Source organism: Alexandromys fortis, unplaced genomic scaffold (genome assembly GCF_014885135.2).
Source record: "Alexandromys fortis isolate MF-2015 unplaced genomic scaffold, M_Fortis_MF-2015_v1.1 scaffold_5, whole genome shotgun sequence".
NCBI classification, from domain to species: domain Eukaryota; kingdom Metazoa; phylum Chordata; class Mammalia; order Rodentia; family Cricetidae; genus Alexandromys; species Alexandromys fortis.
Window position 1 is genome coordinate 29,902,554 of NW_026067924.1, and position 21,395 is coordinate 29,923,948.

Consider the following 21,395-nt stretch of genomic DNA (forward strand, 5'->3'; position numbering starts at 1 on the left):
CTCTGGTTATACACTCTTGCAGTAAATCATTGATTGCTAATTATTACCATAAGCACAATACACAATCTCCAACAATTTTTTAAAAAAATATCTAGCATAGAAAACTCAAAGAATTGCATTAGGAAATGTGCTGTTCCAGCCACCTGTGTTTTATAATTAACATTGTTATCTCTATTTTCTTCTTATCTATTTTCTTCATTCTTCTGTCCATATTTCACACTATTACAAATGGGGATTAAGAAGCTGAATTATCTAGCTTTTCTATCCATTAAAGCTTGGGTAGCAGTGTATTTGGACAAGGAAAATGTATCAGTACAGTGGCTACTACAACCCACCACACCGACAACCTTAGGGTTTTATGGAGATGCTCAGGAGTTAATAACAGGCACAAAGAAGGGAACTCAACTAAGATAATAGTTGAGGATGTTGCATATATAAGAATAATTGATTAATTTTATATAATGAACCTCAATTTCAGCAAAAGACAGACATTATTCACAAGTTCATAGTCTTTACAAAACTTAAATATGGCCACAGAATCTTAGGCAGGAAAAGATGCCAGCCTGACATTATCAATGTGTCATAGTATAGCCTGTTAACTTGAAACTGACATCCAGGATAGAGTCAGCTAACTTTCTGCAAATCCTGATAACTTCTAAATCAGGTTCATCAAAGTGATATGTGTGATGTGGCTAGTAATAAGCTTATTAGGAATAAAACACAAATTCAACAGGGTTAGAGTTCATGGCAGTCAGTTCCTTCACACACATTCCTCCTTGGGCAGTTTGGGAATTCTCATGGCTTTGTTATTAAAGAGTACAATATAGAGTTTGCATTACCATATTAACCACACCAAGAAGTTTTGTAGCCTGGATTTTTATGTAAACAGTCAGAACCCTTGATTAATACAAATGAAGAAAATAATGTGCCATATCTAGATGACTGGCTGTTTCTGAGTCGCTACACAGTAGTGCACATTATTGTAGACTCAATTAGGACAGATGCAATCTTTATTGTAAGATCCCAGAGTAGCAGTGAGAAGAATAGGGAGGAGGAATGATAAACAGGTATAGAAAAAGTCACTTTGTGAATACTGGGTTTAGGGGAGCATAAGCATCAATTAGAATTCGTCACTTGATAAAAATCTGAAAAGCATTAAAATCATTGGAAAACCGTGAATTTGATTTTGAGTGTTTATTATTTCTTTTTTGTGTATGTGTGTGCACACATATGCATGGATGAATGAATACAGCCCTGAGATTTATGTTAGCTGTCTTATCATTCTTAATCTTAATTTTTGGGGCACAGTCTCTCACTGAAACTAGAATACACCAGTTTTGGTTCAATACAATGACCAAAGAGCCCCTGAGATCCTCCCATCTGGTTCTTCCTAGTACTGACGTTATAGGTAAATGTTACCATGGCAGATTGTTTTCTTTGTAGAGTATGGAGATTGGATTAAAAATCCAATGCTTACACTGGAAGAATTTTTATCAACCAAACCATCTCTATAGCCTATTTTTTCTGTTATTTTATTCATTAATGTCTTACTATTGATGTCAGACCAGTCTAGTGATTTTAAAGTAATCAGATCAACAAATGATGTGACTGAGAAAACATAAGGGTTCTATTAGGGGAATAAAAGTTTTAAAAGTTTTTCAGTATGTTAATGGGGAAATTAAACATATATGACACTTGATATTGAAGTATATAGTACATTCTCTAGTAAATGTGATACATCATCTATAGATAGTAACATTAATAATATGTTGACTTTGATTAGGGTAAAAGCACTGCCTTTAATCTCAATACTAATGAACCAAATTGATTCACCTTTAGATTTACTCTCTGTGGGAAATGGTGGTGGTCATAGTGGTCAGGTCTGGTGGTTGCCTCGATTCTGTATACGTATCTTGTACCCATGTGGTGTTTGTATAGCTGGGTAGCTTAATATAGAGAGTTTCCCTTTCTTCTCGTCCTAAGAACCCCGAGGTCATCAGTGATATCATATTACAAAACAGTCCATGGGGTCAGGTTCAGAAGCACCACATGCTTCCAACTGTGTCCACAAATACATCTGAGTGTTCCCATCGTGTTTATGATAAAACTAAAACTGTCACATCTTAGAGGTGACGATTGCAGACAGATGGTGTTAGGGACGGTGACATGAAGGCATTTTCTATTACTCAGGGTGGTCTGTGGTTAGCATGGGGGAGCATAAATACAATATGAGGAGAGGAACTATAATAACAAATCTATGTGACTGCTATACATTTCAAGAGACACCATGTCAATATTTACTTGACTCCCCAGAGAACTTGCTCAGATATATGTAACAAAATGCTACTAGGTCCTGTGTGATCTATGTACACTTAACAAAGTTTAAGGAAAAAAAGAATAAACTGATAATCAAACAAAAAGTCGTTAGGCATGGAAATTGTTGCCATGGTTCATATAAAAGCACATGCTGTCTGCCTAAATCCTCTCTGCATTTTGAATCCATTGTAGCAATAACTGTACATGAGACAACTGTCAGCCGACTGCTGCAGAAATAACAGACTACTGTGTATTACTAGAATTACTTTTGGACTTCAAAGATATTCAAATATGTCTGCCCTGCTATTGACTACCTATCAGATCACAGTTTTAATGACACTATGAGTTTTCTAGTCTATGCAGTGAGCTCATCTGGAGAAAGTGCACAGGAGTGATGTGTGTGTGTGTGTGTGTGTGTGTGGTGAGTGTTTAAGAGAGAGATTAGAGAGAATTCATAATTCATGTGTTGTGTATAAATACGTGATGCATGTCACCATTTGAAGACCCAATATTTCATAAGTATTAGATATTTGTCAGTAGGAGTCAGACCTAGAGTCAGTTTATTTAAGTAAATAGTGTTTTTCCCTTTCTCATTAGCTGATTTCAGGTCTCATAGTAAATCTATTTTAAATCCTTGTTAATGTTTTCATGCTTAAATTTAAAACACAGAGGAAAGAGGATAGATAGCATGACACAATGTCCCTCTTCTCTAAATTTGTTCATCGAGTTAATTATGACATCCATTCTCTGTGGAGGTTTCTAGCAGACTACTTATCCTAATGACAGTGTGCAGGGTTTTGCAAGTTTGGCAAAGCAAGGTATTATCTGTCTGAGATGTTGCACAAAACAATACTTGATGTAGGAGATGACTACTTCATAGAAATGAAATAAAAAGGTGAGTCAGTTTATTTTGATCTACTGATCAGATATCAGTGTGTGTATTCAAATCTCAGAGTGTGTAGATGCAGCATGTTTTACTCTCCAAAATATTTCACAGAAAATTTAACCATTGGATTTGCTTGGGAGATGCTTTATGTTTATCAGTATAAAATTGACCCATTTTATTTGGAGGAGTGCATGTTGGAGTTCTTGGTATATGGCGACAGATGGCCCTTCCTATGATCATGACTTGGACTTCTGTTAACATTGTTACTCATTTTCAAGCAAGTGTCCTGTTTCAGGTTAGTTAGAGGGAGCCTTGTTTGTGCAAAATGATAAATGGGGTTGATTTTATGGGCATTTTTGTGTGTTCTCTGGCAAGTTTAAGCTTCTTTAGAACTTTGGTATTTTAGGGATTCTCAGCTGTCCACTGGAACATCACCCTGTGTGACTGAACTCTGACCTTTGATTTTAGGCAGCTGACCCTCACCTGTTTCATTATTGCTCTCTATTTTTCTTACAACAACCCACCTGTTTACACATAGAGTAAATATCCAAAAGTTATGCCTTCTAATTAAGAAGTTTGCTTTTTGTATCACACAAACTTATATCCCATTAATCTTTTATAACTGTGAGGACATGGCGCATATCCTTTGGTATACCTCATTACTGCAAAGGCTGTTCAGACATCCTTGATGTCATCTTGTCTAGAAGTGTTATTATGATTTCAGAACAATGTGCATGTTGGTACCCATGTGGGTACATACTTGTGAAGGTCAGTGGTAAACACTAGATGTTGTCTTTCCTTTACCACCTTATTGTTCAAACAAGTTTCTCACTTAACCCAGAGTTTACCATTTCACCTAGACTGAAGATCAGCCACCCTTTAGTCTCTGCTGTCCCAGTACTGAGATTACAGGCATGTGATACAACATTATTCTTATGTAGATGCTAAGGACTAAAATTAGGGGACTTTCTCCATTGATCCATATCACCAGCCCCAGAATCTTTTAACTAGTTTATTAATTGAAGATGATCACTTCTCGTTAGTCCTGTGCCAAAGACCATGGTGGCAATACTTGTGTCTTGTTTAATTGTAGATGAAACTTCTCTCCTAGCATAGCAACCAACACATAATTGCTATCCCTACCAATGTGTTGCATACAAGATCATCTAGGGCCTATCCCATAGGCTCAGATAGAGGTAGAAGTCACTACAGATTCGCTGAGCATTTAAGGAGGTTTCATATACTTTCCGTGACATTTTGGCAAAGAGCTAGACAATGTATTTGAAGGAAGGACGGATAGGATAGGAAGAGGTCATCAGACCTTAGAGGTTGTCTGACAAATTTTCTAAATTTGATGCCACATAAAGTATCCCAAATATCCACCATTGCAGTAACATAGATACTCACTTTAAACACAAACTTTTCAATCACTCCTTATATAAATATTTTTGTTCTTTCAAAATATAACTCTAGAGAATGTGGATGTGGCTGAGTGACTAAGAGTGCTTTCTGCTTTCCCAGAACTCCCGAGTTCACTTGACAGTAATTATTTCAATAAACCCCAAACCACCTGTAATTTAGCTCTAGAGGATTCAGTTCAATCTTCTGACCTCAGCAGGCACGTATGTACATACATGGCATACATTTACATGCAAAAAATCTTTTCAAAAGCATATAATTCTAAAAATTATGACTGTTTACCATATATGAGTTAACACATCTCCCAAGTGATTCAAGTTCACATTTTCTGTAGGTCTCTGTTTTGCTCAGCCACTTATCTACACAACTATCAACAGAAGATAAGCAAAATGCATTGTATGTGTATAACATGGAATGCTACACAGCCATAGCATTTAAACAGTAATAACGTTTATTTGGTAAACAGTGTAAACACCACGATAAAACCAAGAAGTCAAGACATATTGGTCCTCATGTTAATTGATTTTGTGAATATGAAATATCCCGGGTAGCACAGAACAGAGTGTACTTTCCATTGTCTGTGTGGAGCATCCTCGTTTTATTTTATTTTGTTGTGATAAAATATCCTAAATGAATGATTTACTTATTTTTGAATGATTTATTTTAACTCACAATTCCAGTTTAAAGTCTGTCATTACAGGGGAGTCACACAGACATTATCTGAGACAACTCCTGTAGTCTGGAGCAGAGAGAAACAAATATATTTTTGTGCTTGCTAGCATTAGTCGCCTTTATCAGTGCAGAGTTCAGCCTAGGGAATAGTGCTGCCAATAGACAGCTTATTCATCCTACATCAATTATAGTCAAGGGAAGAGTATTAAAAGAGCAAATTGAAAAGGTGGTTATTCAGTTTCAGGTAAAAATCTGGTGCAAGAGAAACTCCCAGGAATCTACAAAGATGACCCCAGATAAGACTCATAGCAAAAGGGGATACATAGCCTGACCTGGTCACATCCTGAGACTAGGCAAGACTACCAGTGTATGGATTGGAATATCAACCTAATTAACACATAACCTTTGATCTACAGTCTGCCCTACCTATGCTCTGAATTGGGTGTAAGGGTGACACAGAGATTGTGGGAGTAGCCAGTCAATGACTGGTCTAGCCTGAAATCCATTCCCAGAGAGTGATTCTACCCTTGACACTGCCTGGAGTGCCAAGACACAGAGGCTGCATTGTAGCATACTTAATAAAAATCCATACACAGTTATCAGGGTTCAAGCAGAAGGTGAGAAAACAAAAGAGCCAACCAGTGGCTCTACCTCTGTTTGAAATGGTGATCCTGCTTCCAGGAATCTCAGAATAATACTGTGTCTGAGAGCTGTCTCCTCCCATCTTATATTTCTTTCTAGGGCTGCAATTAAAGGTGTGTACCACTACTACGCAGTTTCTATGACAAACTTGTGTGACTACTTGGATTAAAGATGTGTGTCGCCACTGCCTTGTGTGTAAGGCTGACCAGTATGGCTGCTTTGCTCTCTGAACTTTAGCCAACCTTTATTTATTAAAATACAAATAAAATATCACTACACTGCATGGCCCAGAGACCTAGGATAGAATTGAAGTGACTATGTCACTGCAAAGCATGTAAATGTAATGATACTTAATGAAATTCTGCTATTCTCGTAGATTGTAGCCTAGCCCAAAAATAATTAGACAGGCTTCATCCAACACCTGATAGAAACATGCAGAGACCCACATTGAAACATTGAGCCAATCTTGGGAAATCCTGCTGAAGAGAGGGAGAAAAGATTGTAGGGATGAGAGGGGGTATAGACACTATAAGAAAATCCACAAATCACCCAACCAGAGTTTAGAGGAGCTTACAAAGACTGAACTGACAACCAGGGAGCCTTCATGGGACTGACCCTCTGCATTTATGTGATGGCTGTGTAGCTTGATGTTCTTTTGGGATGATCAGGGGCTGTCTCTTGACTCCTTTACTAATGTTTGGGTCCCTATTCCTCATACTGGGTTGCCTTGCCCATCCTTAATTCAAGATGGGGTTCTTTGTCTAACTATAACTTGATAGGCCATGTTTTGTTGATATCCATGGGAAGCCTTACTCTTCTGAATAGAAACAGGGTAGGAATGGATGAGGCATGAAGGAGGAGGTTGGGAGAAAGGGCCTGAGAGGAGAGAAAGGAGGAAAAATTAGGGCTGGTATGTAAAATAATAAATTTTAATAAATGTAAAATTAATAATTTTTTAACAAACAAGACAAACCCTACAATTTACATGCCCACAATCTAATTTAAGCTAGAAAATACCTCAATTGCTTTCTTTCCAGGATATTCTAGAATTGTTTCAAGCTGACATTTAAAACTAGGTAACATAAAAGTGACTGTTTCTTGGATATCAAGTTTCCTATAACAGCTATAAGCATGTTTTGGAATAAGATCACTGTCTTATTTAAGGCTGTACAGTACTGTAAATTCACTAAATACTGATGAATTTACTAAAACCAGAATTGAAAATATTTTATATGTATTTTAATACAATTATCAGCTTTTGAGTTCCCAGTATTGTTTTTGTTATTTTGATCCCTTGAGCTGTAGCTCAGTTATAGTGCACTTGCCTGCCATATGTGTGTCACTGGGTGCGGTCCCCAGCAGCAACACCACCACCAAAAATAAAAGTAAAATTATTTTTCAATGATATCTCAATTGCATGATAATAGACATAGATTATAATCTAGTTCAAAGTTGTCTAAGGAGGGCTGGAGAAATGGCTTAGTGGTTAAGAGCTATTCTAATCTGTCAATGTGATCCACCATTTAAACAAACTGGGAAAAAAAACGCATGATCATCTCATTAGATACCCAAAAAGCTTTCAACAAAATACAACATCCCTTCATGATAAAGGTCTTGGAGAGAGCAGGGATAGAAGGAACATTCCTAAACATAATAAAGGCAACATACAGCAAGCCAACAGCCAATATCAAACTAATTGTAGAGAAACTTCCAGAGATCCCACTGAAATCAGGAACAAGACAAGGTTTTCCACTCTCTCCATATCTATTCAATATAGTTCTTGAGGTCTGGACCAGAGCAATAAGATAACTAAATAATAATAAAATAACTAAAAGGAGATCAAGAAGATACAAATCAGAAAAGAAGAAGTTAAACTCTCGCTATTTGCTGATAATATGATAGTTTACATAAGCGACTGCAAAAATTCTATCAAGGAACTCCTAAACTCATAAACATTTTCAGTAATTTAGCAGGATACAAGATTAACTAAAAAAATCAGTAGCCCTCCTGTACACAGATGATAAAAGTGCTGGGAAAGAAATCAGAGTAGCATCACCCTTCACAATAGCCACAAATAGAGTAAAATGTCTCAGAGTAACACTTAACAAACAAGTGGAAGACTTGTATGACAAGAACTTTAAATCTTTGAAGAAAGAAATTGAAGAAGACACCAGAAAGTGGAAAAATCTCCCATGCTCTTGGGTAGGTAGAATTAACAGAGTAAAAATAGCAATCTTACGAAAAGCAATCTACAGATTCAATGCACTGCCCATCAAAATCCCATGAAAATTCTTCACAACCCTGGAAAAAATGGTACTCAACTTCATATGGAAAGGCAAAAAAACCCATGATAGTCAAAACAATTCTGTACAATAAAAGAACTTCTGAAGGCATCACAATCCCTGACTTCAAACTCTACTACAGAGCTACAGTACTGAAAACAGCATGGTATTGGCATAAGCACAGACAGGAAGACAAATGGAACCAAACTGAATACCCAGATAGTAGCCCAAACACCTTTGAACACGTGATTTTTGACAAAGAAGCAAAAAAAAAAAAATCAAGTAAAAAAAAAAGTAAGCATATTTACAAATGGTTCTGGCATAACTGGATATCAACATGTAGAAGAATGAAAATAGACACATATCTATCACCATGCACAAAACTGAAGTACAAATGGATCAAAGACCTCAACATGAAGCCAGCCACAATGAACCTTATAGAAGAGAAAGTGGGAAGTACATTTGAACGCATTGGCACAGGGAACCATTTCCTAAATATAACCCCAGAAGCACAGAAACTGAGAAAAATAGTTAATAAATGGGACCTCCAGAAACTAAAAAGCTTCTATAAAGCAAAGGATATGCTCAACAAGACAAAATGACAGCCTACACTTCAATAATCTCACATCAGACAGAGGTCTGACATCCAAAATATACAATGAACTCAAGAAATTGTCATCAAAAGGACGAATATTCCAATAAAAAATGGAGTACAGACATAAAAAGAGAACTTTCAACAGAGGAATCTAAAATGGCTGGAAGACACTTAAGGAAATGTTCAACACCCTTAGGTATCAGAGAAATGCAAATCAAAACAACTCTTTAGATTCCTGTAAGAATGGCCAAGATAAAAAATCTCTGATGACAACTTATGCTGGAGAGGTTGTGGGGAAAAGGGAACACTTCTGCATTGCTAGTGGGTGTGCAAGCTGGTACAGCCCCTTTGGATATCAGTGTGGCGATTTCTCAGAAAATTAGGAAACAACCTTCCTCAAGACCCAGTAATACAACTTTTGGGTATATATCCAAAGGATGCTTAATCCTGTCACAAGGACATGTGCTCACCTATATTCATAGATGCATTGTTTGTCATAGCCAGAACCTGGAAACAACCTCAATGCTCTTCGACCGAAGAATGGATGAGGAAAATGTGGTACATTTACACAATGGAGTAGAGAACTACACAGCAGAGAAAAATAATGACATCTTGGATTTAGCGGGAAAATGGATGGAGCTAGAAAACATCATTTTGGGTGAGGTCACCAAGACCCAGCAAGACAATTATCACATGTACTCACTCATAGGTGGTTTTTAAACATAAAGCAAAAAAAAAAAAAAAAATCAGCCCACAAATCACAATCCCAGAGAACTTAGACAACAATGAGGACACAAAGAGAGACAATCATACATCTAATCTCCATGGGAAGTAAAAAAGACAAGATCTCCTGAGTAAATCAGGAGCATGGGGACCTTGGGGGAGGGTTGAAGGGGGGGAGAGACAGGTAGGGGAGCAGAAAAAAAATGTAGAGCTCAATAAAAATCAATTAAAAAAAGAAAAGAAAAGCTTAGGGACCTTTAGATAGCTTCTAGTCTAGGTTTAGTTTCCAACACCCACATTGGGTGGTGCACAACTTCCTGTAACTCCATCCCCAGGAAATCTGGTGCTCTCTTCTGGCCTTTGTTGACATCAACACACATGTGGAATGCATTCACAGAAGCACATATACAAACACCACAATAGGACTAAATCTTCAACGTTTTCTGAGAGATGTTAATCTTTCAAATTATTTAGTAATGCACAAGAAGTCTACATATCTTTTCTTTGAACATTATGACATATTAGCAAGCTTTAATCTGGAAACAAGAGGATATTGGATGGTCTGAAATAGAAAATCAAGACTAGATATTATTTTTGATTATGCAAGAAGGAGAGCAAAAACTTACTATTAGTGAATGTTGTTGCCATCCGTCTCTAATATTGCATTTGGAAAATAAAAGTACAAGATTTAATCATGTTGTTACTTATTGGTCTTGGCCATAGTTGTTTACTTTCTCTGTGCTTTGAAATAAAATAAAAGGCTTCTATAGAACTTTATGACCAGTGATCTTCTAGGCTATATAATTTCAGGGATGTTAGGAAACACATGTAGCACCCAAGTGAGGCATTCATGAATGCACATGCCTACACCCCCACTGTTACAAAATGGTTTGGAGCATTCAGTAGATGGCTCAGTAGGTAAGGTCTATTGCTGTGCAAGCATGAGGACCTGATCTGAAATTCCCAGCACCTGTACATAAACATGGCAGTGAATACACATGTCTGAAACACTGGTGGTTGAAGGGAAAAGATAGGAGGATTGCTGGGGCTTGCTTGCTGACAGCCTGGTTCCTTGTTCAGTGGGAGATCCTGTCCCTGAATAGAGTAAGGCATGGAATGACAGAACAGAACACTTGATATTTTCTTTTGGATTTCACACATGAGGGTACATAGACATGTAGATTTGCCACACACACACACACACACACACACACACACACACACACATAGACAAAGAAGAAAAAATGACAGAGCAGAAGGAAAAAAAATGTTTTTGATTTCTCACATCTTCCCGGGTCCCTTAATGAAGTGTGTCTATTCTTGGAGATAGTAGAAGCTTAAGCCTTATTAAGTGTTAGCTAAAGAAATCCAGATGGCTCATTTCTTAGCAGCAAAGGGACCAAGGAAACTCTGTCCACTTCAGGATTTAAACATCCAAGAATATATGGAAGGGTACAGGTTAGTTTGAATGTTCCCTCACTGGCCTTCTCTGCCCTTTTCAGGACAAATACACAGCTTTACTTTCAATTAAAGTAGCACAAAAGAACAACTTCAAAAATAGTGCCTCTCCCAGATCACAGCAGAGGGATACTGTTTGTTTTTGGTGTTGGGTCTCTTTCCCTCTCACACTTGGAAGGAAAATACACCCTAAATGACTTGTACTAACTGCACTTCTGAGCACCTCTCTCTTGGCATTGGTTCATTCTGTTTCAGGAACTTGTGTGGGAGGCATAGTTGAAACTGCTACAGAGGTTTGTATTGCAATAAATCATTCGTGCTATCAAGTTGAGAGCCAGGGACTATAGAAAATATAACATATTATGTTGCTGAGGTCAGTTAGAAGGTTCAGAAGAAGAGTAAGCAGGCCCTGGGCTTAAGACTTTCCACTTCTGTGGAAAACATTCCCCGGAGCTTTTTGGAAGTGGATGACTCACGCCAAAGGGTATTTTTAGGAATCCGTTAACTCATATGTAGCTGAGATATGCAAGTTCCTATTGGAGCCGCACTCTGAGCCATTACACACAGTCTGTTTTGAATGCTGTCATTGTACCACTGGTATCTTGGTCTGTGATTGAGTCATCGTCTAGCTGAGCAGCAGAAGAAAACAGACAAAGACTGTTGCTACAACAGAACATTTGATAAGATGTTCGAGAAATCAAAGACGGTAACAGCCTCATATTTATCCACTGGGAAGTACCTGATTATTCTGGACTCATCTTGTAACATTTGGTTACATTTTGCCATGCTCCTGAAGATTTTCAGGATTGCACTGAAAAGTCATTACTGGTGTCAAGATGTCAATGTCATCAAATATGCAGAATGCCTCTGGAGACTGGAGGGTGCTATTTGCAGCCCATAGCTCAGATCTTTGGAGAAAGGGAGAAACAGAAGTAGCAAACACTGCACGTACTACATGAGACAGTGTGGGACAAGTCTGTCCTAAAGGATGAAGCTTTCTAAATGTGTGTGTGTGTATGTATACAGGCAGAATACACATGGTTTTTGTACATTCATATGCTTGTAAGTGTATGCTGTTATGCATTTACATGTGAGAATGTATGTGTGTTCTTGTGTTTATATGTGTTCATCTGTGCATGTTTGGTTTAGTTTCATTTCAAAATCCCAGTTTCTACTTAAGCACTGATGTGTCCACTTACCAGAAAGTACATGAATGGTGCAGTATTCCGAGTTGAAAACTAGAATCAATTTTTATTAGTACATAAGGGAAATATTTCACTCAACACCCAATATACTAGTTAAGTATGATTTGGGCTTGCTGAAAAGAAATTATGTTTTCTAGTAACAATAGAGAGCTATGGAAGACAGAAGAATTAATTCTGAGATTAACAGAGCAGATAAACAAGGTCCTTTCAATATTCTTTTTCTTAAACTATTGTTGATTTTTTTCCCCTCATATGTCTGCTTTGTTCCTGTTGTTTTCTACTTGCCTATGTGGATTATTTACCAGTGTTGAATTGTATCTATGTCCTATTCTATAACTATTCCTTAGTAGGGTCCTTGTATCTGTTCACTATGCCTGGTTTAGTCAGGACTTAACCCCCACTCATGAACTAAAGGGCATATTCTCCCCCAGGCAAAGCCCTGGTGGCTCAGAGCTCTTCTGAGTGCTTGTCCCAACGCCATCACTCATCAAAACACATGGTGCCTTTTCCGCCCAGCACTGAGCTACAGCAAGCAGTTGTGGTAAGTAATTTGATATTTCCTCTTAAATAAGCAGCCACAAAAGAAATCTGGATCTTGAATAGCACACCAAATTCAAGACATTACATGGATAACCTTTGCTAAAAACAGAAAAGAAAAATATCCTACGTGAGTCTTACTTGGAAACTTCAACCATGCTTTTCATATTTCTTTCTGGATTAACATTAGAAATATCTGTCTCTTTTGATGGTATTTTAGGCTGACCATAAATAAGACTGTATCTGATAATTCCAGAAAAAAAAACATAGCATCATTCACATTTTTTATAAACACGAACACTTCATCATCTGTGCATGGAGAGTCATTTATAGTTCTTCTCCAGTGGACAGAAGCTCCTTCAGTAGCCAGACAATATCTCTATGTTGTCAAGGAAATGTCTTCTGCTCACATAAATGTCCCAATAAAAGTGTCGTCATTGTGGACTATTAAACATCAGAGTAGTTACCAGCTTTGAAATGTCTTTAGGGGTGAAGAGTAATCAATCCTCTACTCCATTACAAACCAAGAAAGCAGATAAGTAGCAGAAACAATTTCCAGAATAGTGCAAGCTTTATAGATATAATTTTTTTGTTTAGTATATGTCATGATCCTTAATTGTGTCTTCTTATTATCTGTGTTTCTATGTCTCTGTGATTCTGTGTCCCTTCCCCCATATATTAAATCTGAAGGTGCAATGGCCTTAGAGGACAATCTTGGTGCTGGTCTCAACTTCCACCTGGTTTGAGGGTTTGATGTAGGCTCTCTTGCTGTTTGCCACTGTTTATGTATGTTTTTTTTTTCCTGTGAGATTATGATGATTCTGCTCTCTCAGCTTTCTGTCTTGCCACAGGAATGTCACTTATCCACTACATAATTTCCCTAACCATGAATAAGTTGAATAACTTTTTAACCAATATACAAGCACACTGAATTCTGGAGAACTTAAAAGGAGGTGGAGTTCTACTAAGTAACTCTGATGAAAGTAATACTGTGAAGTTCAGTGAAGCTAATGAAATGATTTCATCTGAACAGAGTTTAATATTCTTTGTTTTGACATAAAGTGTCTGCCAGAAATGACAGTGTTATTTCAACACAATTGGTATTGAACACTTCCTTTTGATAAGTGGTCATTACCTTCAATTACTTCTTGAAGAAACTCCCTGTATAAAGGCAAATGATCCCATTGTTTCCCTAAGTAGAAATACTTAGCTTCCCAGTCATATATAGGTAGTGCTGCTACATATTTGCTGAACCATTACACATCTGAGTAAGCTGAGAATATTACTATCTATGCTAAGAGTAGTCTCCCTCTAATATTTTGAAAGTGTACAAATTTTAAAAGTTATTAACTAGCTCAATTATGTTTTTTGCAATGAACTCATTAGTAAGTGTGGTTGTGTGTATATATACTTAAGTGTGAGGGGGAGTAAGCACTATGTGTGCATGTGGGGGGGGACCAGATAGCAATCAACAGTGTGTGTCATTCTTAGTCTGTCTATCTTGTACTTTTTTTTTCATTTCCTACAGTCTTTTGTTATTGTTTGAGATAAGATTTCTCACTTTTACATTGTACTGGCTAATTCAACTAGATTGGAAATCCACCAAGCCACCGGGTCTATTTTCCTTTAAATGTTGGTTCTGAATAGGAAACTCCAATCCTCAGATTTACATAGAAAACACTTTACAGACTGAGCCATTTCCCCAACCACCTGCAGTACATTCTCAGAGTGTAATTCATAAGAGTTTATAATTTTCCTCAATTGTCTAGTGATTCATAATCAATAATTTAAAACATTTTATATAGAATTTGTTATAAAAGCCAAATGTTGAACTACAAATTGGTGATGGAAAGGCTATGAAGATAGAAATTAATAAATTCAAAACTGTTTTAGACCATTTTACTAGCTACTTATGTGGTTTCTTAAATACAAAAATAATGTTCTCAGACTTTATTTTATTTTCAAAGAAAAATTGGTCATAGATGAATAACATTTTGTATTTTGTGTGAGCAGCTGTGATTCCCCATTGCACGAGATACAGTTCCATTGTGAGATGTGGTCAAACTGAAGGTTCTGAGGGATGTAGAACAGGACACAATATGATTCATTAGTTGGCTGGAATCATTTCCTAGTGCTAAATACAAGCCAGGGGCTCATCAATTTCCTTTTCTGGAAAAGATGGTGGGATCATGCTTGGGTTTTTTTTTATTTGCCTTTCAGGATGGTCAGGTGACTAACTTTTAACAACTAAAACATGATCTCATGTGCTATATACCACCTGTAGGCATAAAACACTTTATACAAAATCCCCTGGACTGTCTCATTCACCACTTTGATCCACAAATTCATGGAGGCTAAGGAAGCATTAAAGTCGATGCAGATGTAAAACAGAGATCTAGTTATTTGAGTCACTTCCTGGAAGACAGCCAGACAGTGATTAGAGACATCCATTCCCATACATTCTTGAGGGGAAATGGACCTCTGCCTTTAAAGCAGGAAAAAGAACTCTGCTGCTTTAGAGATCTTTGGGTGTTTGCTTGTTATAGAAGACAGCATTGCTTTTGCTTCTCTATTCTCCATTTCAAGATATCTATGTGACAGACTTGACACACTCAAAAACAACTTCATAAGCTGAGGGGGTAGCTCAGTGGTAGAAGCTTTGCCTTTTATAAAGGGCACATTTGAGGCCTATTGTTCAACTCATAGCATTTCAAAGTAATCAATTGATGTAAAAGATAATTAATCTATCTAAAATGACTTCAGTAGTTAGCAAATATGGAGCCACTGTGTGATTCATTTGGCAACTTGATGCTTTTATGGACCTAATGGCTGAAATCTGATAGGATTGACTTTCCTTACTGTTTCTTTCTTTATCCCTCTAATCACAAGGAACATTGTAGTCCTGCCACACAGACATTAGATAAATGACCTCTGTACATACAATTCTATGTCCATTTGGCCTTCTAAATTTAAAGTCACATTTCTCTTACTTCATTATTCAGAGAGCTGTCTTTTGGCTTATGTCTGAGAGGCAGCTAGGAGTTTTGATTTATACCTCTGTTTCAAAGCCTATGCACATTCAGACAGAAAGAAACTCAGCTAAAGAACGGGTGTGCTTTCTTCTCTAGAAGAGCCATACAGAATCTCTTAAATGATACCCTGTCAGGATAGCTGTTTAATTCTCTGAACCTTCTCGTGTTTCTCGCTTGCAGAATATGTGTATGGAATTTCAAAATGCAAAGGGTCTGGGAAGATGGACATTTTAATATTGGTGCTCTGACAAGTATGTGTTTTCAGATGCCCTACTACACAGTATTATCACAGATCTTGACAAGGAGAAAAGATTATGAAAGTAAATGCTTTCTCTGCTTGCTTGGTTGATGGATTCTGATGTAGATTACTGTATTTCTATTTCTCCATATCTCTTCCAATAAATCATTGCTTCTGCTTTAGCCAATGAATTTTATATAATATCTTGTTAGGAAATGAGGATTTCATAACACACACAGGCTTGAGGAATGTTTCTCAAAGTATTTGCTGTAAAAATTGTGTGCAGATGAAGGCAAAATCTGTCCATTTTGGTGGTTAAGAGTTAAGAGCTTGATTGTATGGGTGGGGACTAACATTTCTACAGTGACAGTTGTTTTATGATAGAGAAGGAATTGTTTAGATGATCAAATTTCTGAGGCAAATTAAGTAGACATTTAATAAAGGATTAAAATTTGACATGTGGAAGGGAGAATCACAAGTTACCTGTTTAAGGATTTAATTTGCTCTTGACAGCTCTACCACTTCAAACAATTAACGCTATATGCTGAGCTTCACTTTCCTCTGCTTCAGAGTCACTGCTTTGTAATAGATTCATCATGCGTTTCCTTTCCAGGTCAGCCATAGCAACCCGGCAATTAATTATCAGCTCAACTTTCTCAACAAGTGAAAAGTTTATGATCTGGATATTAACTCAAAGGCCCATGAAGAAATCAATATGAAAATCAAAATTAAAAAATAGCAGGCAAACAAACACTTCTAAGACTAGAACGTTTATGTGATCCAACAATATTGCTCTTACACATATAGCTGATGGCAGCTCTGTCAGCAGAGACACCTGCTTCATATCTCCTTTTATTGAAGTACTGTTCACAAGAGCCCATGTACAGACTCAGCCCAGATTCCCATCAAGGAGTGAATGGATAAAGAAGTTACAATGGAGTTTTATTCAGCCACAAAATATTTTCAGGAAATTAGATGGAAAAGGAGATCATAACATTAAGCAAAATAAAACAAGTTAGAGAAGACAAAAGTCATGTTCCCTCTCTCATATATCAAAATAAAATGAAATGAAAGAAACTAGAGAGCCATTTGTGAAGAAGACGGGGACAAGAACGAGGTAAGGCAAAAAAGATTGACAGTTTAGTGTGAGCAAATTACATGACATCCATGAATAAAAAAAGCCATAATGAAATTCTTTACTTGGTAAAATGCATATGTGCCAATAAGAAATAAAACAATTCTTGTGGCTCAACTTCCCATTATAACCATATTTTAAATTTTAATAAAGCTCCTACAGTTTTTAAAAACAGCCACTTGAACATTTTTTGTTTTAATTGGATTATTCAACACTCAAAATTTATTGCATAATTCAATGGGATCAAATGTTTCATTGATTGAGCCATACTTTGAGTCATTTTCCCGCTAGCGCTAAGTAGAAGCATTTCATGGGAAGCCCATTGGTCTGAGCGTCAGACATGATTACAGAAGGTCTTGAACTCACATAGTCTTCTACTTAAAGGAAACCATTTTCTCTTATGAAAAAAATGTTTCTGAAGTTAGTTCTTGAGCAGTATAAATTAATCATCAGTCAAAAAGAAGTGTCTTGGATTAGAAGAAAAGGCACACTAAGAAGGGAATTGAAAGTTATTTTAAAAGATGATATTGGAAAAACTATAGACAAAGAAAAAGAGCTGAAAAATGACCCCTTTTCTTTAGCACAAATCTATGTCTGTGAAAGGAATCTCCATTGGAAAGGGAACTGCCCTGCACGAAGAACAGGATAATGACTCACTGGAGGCTTCTATCAATGGGGAAGGTTTTGATTTAAATTGATGCAAAACACCTTATGTTTATCTCAAATATGACTCTAGCTCCTGTTCTTGTTCTGTTCTTGTTCGGCAAGCTATAGAACTAAATCTAAATCCAAAAACAGTGCTTGAGACATGCTCTAGAGTTTTACATATTCTTTTTTGGTTATTCTTACGAATATAGGAGATATAACTATCACTAAAGTATTCTGTATTTTTTTTCTTGATTTTTCTGTGGCAGAGTATCTTCCCTAAAAATGCATCAAGGCTGACAGGAAAAGATTCTCTTGTATTTTCCAGATTTAATAATCTTCTTGAATAGTTGGCTCATAACCCCCTCCTCCAGTTTCAAAGTCAATATTAACATCTTCAAATTTCCTTGACATTGATTCTCTTCCTCCTTTTCCCACATAGAGATGCTTATAATTAAATTAGATCCAATGGATAACTGACAATTTTTCCATCTGAAGGTCAGCCAGTAAGCAACCTGAACCGCATCTATAAGCCTACCACTCATTGCTATACTAACTAACTATCTTCATTTTCTGATTAGATTTGACTGTGACTATTAAGTGGTATCAGAGTTCCTGAAATACACCAATATGACGTAAGGGTTGTTTATGACAGAAGAAACAGACAATGCGAGCATCTATTTGTTCCCTATATCAACCCATACACCAGGAAAGACAGGAGTCGATCGCCTGGAACAGCAAGATCCTTTTCCAGCTTGGAGAGGACATCACAGTAATCTATACAATGCACAAAGGCCCTCATTACTCCATATTTATATACTTTCAAATTGCACCCACTTAAATGTTGAGCGTTCTTTCCTTTACCACAGTACTTCACTGAAACTGTATTACATTTTTCCTGTGGTACTTTATAGGCCTAAATTCTAATCAAATTTTTGAGATAGTCACCTCTAAATTTCCCTTCAAGACTACATGATGGCAGAGGCGCAATATTAACTGATTGGTTAATTTGCTCTTGTGGTCTATGTGCTTTCAGAACAATTAACAGGACTCTATCCAATGCATATAAGATTGGTAGAACAGAAACAAATACCTTTCTCCCTTACAACATCTTCAGCACAGGGCTCGTTATTCTGCCTCCCACTGATAACTCCTTTTTTAAGATTGAGTGGCTGTTTTTAATTCACATAATCATGGATTTATCTACCCTGTATGGTGCAGACCTTGAATTTAGAGATCTGAAACAAAACAGATGATTGCCCCTGCCCTCAGGTAGATACTACTGAGATAAAAAAGAAAAAGCAAACAGGGTCTATAAGAACATACTTTTATTAGTCAGGGTTCTTTAGAGGAACAGAAACAAAACAAGATTTGATGCATATTTTAGTGTGCATTGCATAGTATAAAAGAGGATTTAATAGATTGAATTACCTAATATGGAATGTGGCAATGCCACCATGACCATCTGCGTGTAGTAAAGGCCGAGCACCTGACATCCTCGGTTCCTGTTGACAAGATTAATCACCACTGGGACTGGAGAAATTTGTCAAGAGTTCCTTGAATAAGTATAAGAACCCAAGCTTAGTCCCTAGTACCCACTTTAAACAGGGATGCATGCCAGAAATCCTAATACTGAGCAGGCAGAGTCAGGGATATCCCTAGAGTTTGGTGGCAAGCCCATCTAGATGGGTCCAAACGCTCGGGGGTCAGTGAAGACCTTCTGTCAAAGAATAATGTGGAGAGCAATTGGAGAAAACACCTGCTGCCATCGTCCTACTTTGATACATGAACATGAAGTTGCCTATTCATAAACAAGTGTACATACATAAACACACATGCACACATCCGACTGAACATAACAATAGCTAAAGGGAACCGAGCATTCCCTGTCACCTAATAAAAAACTACCTGTTCTCGTTTCATTTAAATCTTGGTAGTTGGTAATAAACAACAGATAGGGCTTGTTCTATCAGAGTGGGATTAGAGTTTACAGTCCCTCATCCCAGCAGGATACTCTCTACTTTCCACTCACAGTTACTAATCTCGGTGGCTTTCACATGAAGAAATCTCTTTAGAAAAGCAATTAAGATGCAGGTGAAACCTTGGGCTCCCCTCCAGAAACACTTTGAAGAAGGGAGTTCATGGTGTTCTAGGCTCTTGACAAGTAAATGTCTCACAGGAGGACAATCATAAAATGACCCAGATTTTTCTGCAGGCTGGGATGTTCTCAACATTTAACTTGTACCTGCTGGAGTGCCCATCAACCTACTGTGACCATTGTGCTTCAGGAAGTAGATGCTTCATGCCCATCACTCAATTTTGATGCAGAGAAGAAATGTTATGAGGAGAGAGGAGAAAGAGATTTTGAAAATACAGGGTAAAATCTAGCAGAGGAACACTCTTTTCTTTTAAGAGTCCCATTTCTCTGCTCCTAGTATCTGCTTTACCCCCTCACCTTTCATAGAAACTTTTCGGCTTCCCACTGCCGTTTTCTTCATCTCGCTTCTCTTCTCCCACCAGGTTTTTGGAGGGCGAAAACTATGTGGAAGAGAAAGATAAAACTTCTTTTTAAAAATGATCAAATTCCTCTCTGTTGGGAGACATCCTGGCCTTTATGGAGTTTCATATCCCAAGCCACAATAGCTCAGCATGTGTGTTTGCCTGGGGTGGGCTGCCTCAGTCTGACCACGGAGCAAAGGTCTCTCCTTTTTCCTCTCATGTTTTATCTGCAGCATCCCACACAGCTGCCTTCCAACACTGCAGAAGAGAAAGAATGGCTTCAACCAGTGTTCACAGCCACAGCTGAGATTTGGAGGTGGAAGAACTTGAAAAGGTGATGAATTCTTTCTAATTAAAGGCTACCGTGGGAGAAATATAAAATGGTGCATTTTAGTGTCTAATATGTGAGGTTATTCTGACCATTAAATTGTATTTTTTTAACATTCCATAAACCATTGTAATATTTTGGGGTCATGAATCATGCTCTTTCCAGAAAAATGTTTAATTGTTTAATGTGTGCATAAATGTACTATTGGAAATGGTTATAGCTAATCTTACAGCAATGGTTAGAGAACTCTTGGAACACATTAAAAGGAAGCACTCTGCTTTTGATGGCTATTTCTACAAGGAGAGCCATTTCCTTTAACTCTACAAAAGCATACTTTTTACAGTCCTCTTTACAATGTTTTCTTTTCAATATTAACATTCACTTCATTTCCTTTATTGTCTACACAATGACTCTCATCAGACGTCATTCTTGTGGAGTTTGAAGAAAATGAGGGGGAAAAGCAACTTCTCAGTATGATTGTATATGTCTGGCTGCTTCACAACTTAAAGCTAATTTCAGCTTATACATACGATGTTGAAATAGGAGCGGCAGGGCTGCGTCCCCGGCACCCGGCCGCCCGCATGGCTAGTTTATACCCAGAAATAATTACACAGAAACTGTATTCTTTCAAACACTGCCTGGCCCGGCTAGGTCCAGTTTCTTATTGGCTAGCTCTTACATATTGTTCTAACCCATTTCTAATATTCTGTGTAGCCCATGAGCTGGCTTACCAGAGAGGATCTTAACCTGCGTCTGTCTGGAGTGGGAGCATCATGGCGACTC